The sequence below is a fragment of the Lutra lutra genome, chromosome 6, assembly GCF_902655055.1.
Source record: "Lutra lutra chromosome 6, mLutLut1.2, whole genome shotgun sequence".
Lineage (NCBI taxonomy): Eukaryota > Metazoa > Chordata > Mammalia > Carnivora > Mustelidae > Lutra > Lutra lutra.
The window spans coordinates 99,613,006-99,616,929 of NC_062283.1; positions in this window are offsets into that span (position 1 = coordinate 99,613,006).

The window sequence follows — 3,924 nt, forward strand, 5'->3', positions numbered from 1 at the left end:
TTTTTTAAAGACAAATTTGGACTATTCAAAGATAATGAGAAATTGACATAATAAATATGAGGAATGATTTCACATATAAAGTGATTCACTAATTACCATAAATGATATGACCAGACTCTTTTGCAAACTCCAGGCCTAGCTGTGATATCTTAAGCCTAAGATAGAATACCTTATTTATTCTTCAGTGTGCAATTTGCTGTATCTTTAAATTATGTTATAGTGAATATATATACACACATAGACACAATGATATATCACTAAATATCAAATATTCTACCTTCATGGGGAAAATATTTCATGATGTTATATAGTTCATGCTTATCAGCATCTTATTACATTTTAAATTCTAATGGTATAAATACTTACGTGGTTTATACAGTAGATACATAGGTGAAAAGAAATGAGATACATCCTTCACAATTCTACCAAATGTAACTACTAAAGTAGATTCAGTCTAGAGAAAAGATTAGTAAATGTGTATTGCCTTCCGAATATCACCATCACCAACCACTACAACCAATTTCTCTGTTGACATCATATCATATATTAATCTGAACAACCACATTCAAATGTCTGTAGCTCTACTAAAATTGCCAAAGGTAAAATCCTGATTTTAAATGACTAAATGTATGAACAACAAAAACACATATTTATGATCATATGTAATATTATTTTGTGCAGAAGCATTCATGTGTTTGACAAGTCCAGCATGGTTTTCTTTACTCAACTTCTGTTCCTTTTCCTGCCGTTTCCCCTCACACCCTGAGGAATCTCAGTTTGGTGAACTAAGATTCATCCTAGTCACTGTTGTCATTACATTTACAGTAAAATGTCTGGGACAGTGGCAGTCTGAGGGCTAGAGACCATTTCTGGCTGGCTGGAAAGCAGGACATTTTGCCCTTGTTGGAAGAAATCTTTATCTGCTTCTTCATCTGCCTGTCCTTGTCAAGGACTTCAACCACCTTTTCTTTGTTGTGATTATTTTAGCATTGACCTTTTCCATAGGTATGGTGTTTTAAAATGTGGGCTTTATTATTATGCATGTACAGTAAAGCCAACAGGTCAGGAGATGATTGCCATTGAAAAGATAGTTTGTTATTCACAATGGGGTTGGGGGGCGTGCACACCATGCCATGCAAGACCAAATAGAAAAGTACAAGGGTTGGTCAGGATATTGAAGGAGCCAAGAGAAAACTATAGGCAGGAGTCCTTTTTCTGGTTTCCATGGGGAAGGTGAGACAAGGTAGGATAAACAGGTTTAGAATTGGCTACTGTGAATAATTTCGCTGGGCTCTGGGGTATATAGGCTATCTCTAGTTGTCTTGTACCTGGTCCTAGGATGATTAGGACAGAGGAATATTGCCTCCTGGACTGCAAAAGCCTGATAGAAGAAGAGATTCAAAATATGGGCTCTGGATTGATTGTTTTGCCTATAAAAGGCATGCTGTGAATTAATAGAAAATATATATTGGTCTTTGCCCCCAGTTCCTGCCATGGAGATCCTGAAACCCTGTTAATTTCCTAAATGACACAAACACTAGGAGCATCTCTTATTTTGAGATTGGTTTCTCTCTGGGGCACCTGGGTGGCTCAGGTCATGGTCCCGGGGTCCTGGGTTGGAGCCCCGCATTGGGCTCTCTGTTCAGCAGGGAGCCTGCCTCTCTGCCTACTTGTGATCTCTGTCTGTGAAATAAATAAATAAAATCTTTAAAAAATATCTGAGAAAAAGATTGGTATCTCTTTTTTTAAAGTAAGTTCTAGTCCCAATGTGGGGCTTCAACTCATAACCCCAAGATTGAGAGTCACATGCTCTACCAACTCAGCAGTCAGGCACCCCTAATATTGGTCTTCGACTCTGTTTCCGAAGGTCTTGTGATCTCATGGGTAATAAGAGTGTCTTTTGTTCTACTGAGGTAACTCTGGGTGGGTTTCTGGCTGGCTCCTGGATGAGGACTGGTCACCAGAAAGACCCGGATGTGGCTTAGAATTTTCAGCCCTGCCCCTCATTCTCTTGACATGACACAAGAGCTGAAAATGGAGTTACTGATGGATGATGCCTCCATTAAAATCTCCTAAGTACAGGGTACAGAGAGCTTCAAGGCTGGTGAATAGGGGGAGGTGCTAGGAGTATGGTATGCCTGGAGAGGGCATGGAAGCTCTGCCCTCTCCCACATACCTTACCTATGTGTGTCTTTCCAACCGTTCATTTGTATCTTCTATTATATCCTTTAACAAATGGGGAAACCTAAGTGTTTCCCTGAGATCAGTGAGTTGCTCTAGCAAATTAATCCAGTCTTTGGAGGGGGTCATTAGAACCTCTGCTCTGTAGCTGATTGGTCAGAAGTATAGGTAATAACCTGGGCTTGCAACTGGCATCTGAAGTATGTGTGGGTGAGAGTAGGTGGGGGCTGTCTCAGGGGAGCCCTGATCCTGTGGGATCTGATGCAATCTCTAGGTAGATAATATCAGAATTTAATTAAATTGTAGGACACTTAGTTGGTGTGGCCAAGAACTGCCTACTGGTATGTGCCAAAACCTCCAACAAACTCCAACTTTAGCAGGCTTTTTTACTGTTTTTTGTCCACAGCCTTCCTGGGGCTCAGAGCTAGCCATGGAGACAAATGGAAGAATAATGGATCATTAGACCATGGGGCGGAATCTATTGGGAAACAAGCTACTTCACTTTCCCTGTCTACTTTTTCATATAAATGTAGTTTAGAGTCTTATACATAATACTAATTCAAATTATGCAGATCCACATGTCATGTGTTCTGATCTCCAGATTCGTTTTTAATTCCAGAAGTCTGAAATAGAGTGAAAACCAGGTGGTTGTAGTTGGAACCCATGATTGGGTGGAAACTTCATTGCAGAAATCACTTGCAGGTTAATAATGTTGTTGCAAATCTCACAGTAAGCAGGGAGCTAGTTGATTTTTACAGTATACCCTACAAAGATTTTATAATTACCCTCGCTAGAAAAGCAGACATGGGGAGAGGGGTTGATAAAGAAGAAGGGCTAAGAGGGATACAGAGATTTGTGTTGTTTTCATGTTTATTTCTTACATTTCCATGAATGTTTCTTATTCTGCCTTGAATGGCAATGTCTCCAAATTTTCAATCAATATTCAATCCTATTAATCTGAAATACCTTCCTTGGCATTCTCTGCTTTAGAGAGTTTCGTAAAATATTTTTTAACAATATGAAAGAGGGGGGAAAAGTCTATCATCTTCATTTTGTAGATTAAGGAGATTAAGGAACTGAATAGAAAAGCCCCGAGAGCTCAGCTGGAGAGTGTTGTTCCCAAGGCGTCTGCAGGGATCCGCTGAATGTTGAACCTTTGATGCGTGGTTGATCCTCCACCCTAACACAATAAATCACTTGGGGGACTACGGAATGCCGGAACAGCAGCCCAGACTAACTAAATCAGAAACTCGGGTGACCCGTAAGTCCCCACAATCAGTAATTTTTAAAAACTGCCCAGGCAATTCCCATGTGCAGTCATGGGTGAGAACTACCGATTTAATAAAATTCCCCCTCGTGACATATTCGTGACATATTCCCCCTCGTGACGATTCTGCGATATTATCATTATTTCAGTTTATACATATGTAAAATATGCACACTTAGAGCTATAGCTATTTCCATACGTATATATATTAGTCTCGTTAGTATATACTAATTTTAAAATCATGTCAATGAAAACATTTTCACTCCTTCGGATCAGTAGTTCCTTCCAATTCGGCCCGCCAGTCTGAAGACCAACTAGGACCTTCCCCCGGTTGACTCCACCCACCCTCCCGACGTTTCGCGGAGGCGCCCATGCGCAGTCCGCTTTTCCCGGGCCCGGGCGATCCGCGGCCACCGGCAAGTTCCCGGGCTCCTCTCGCCCCCGCTCCGTCCCGCCTCCCAGGGTCCCGCCCCCCG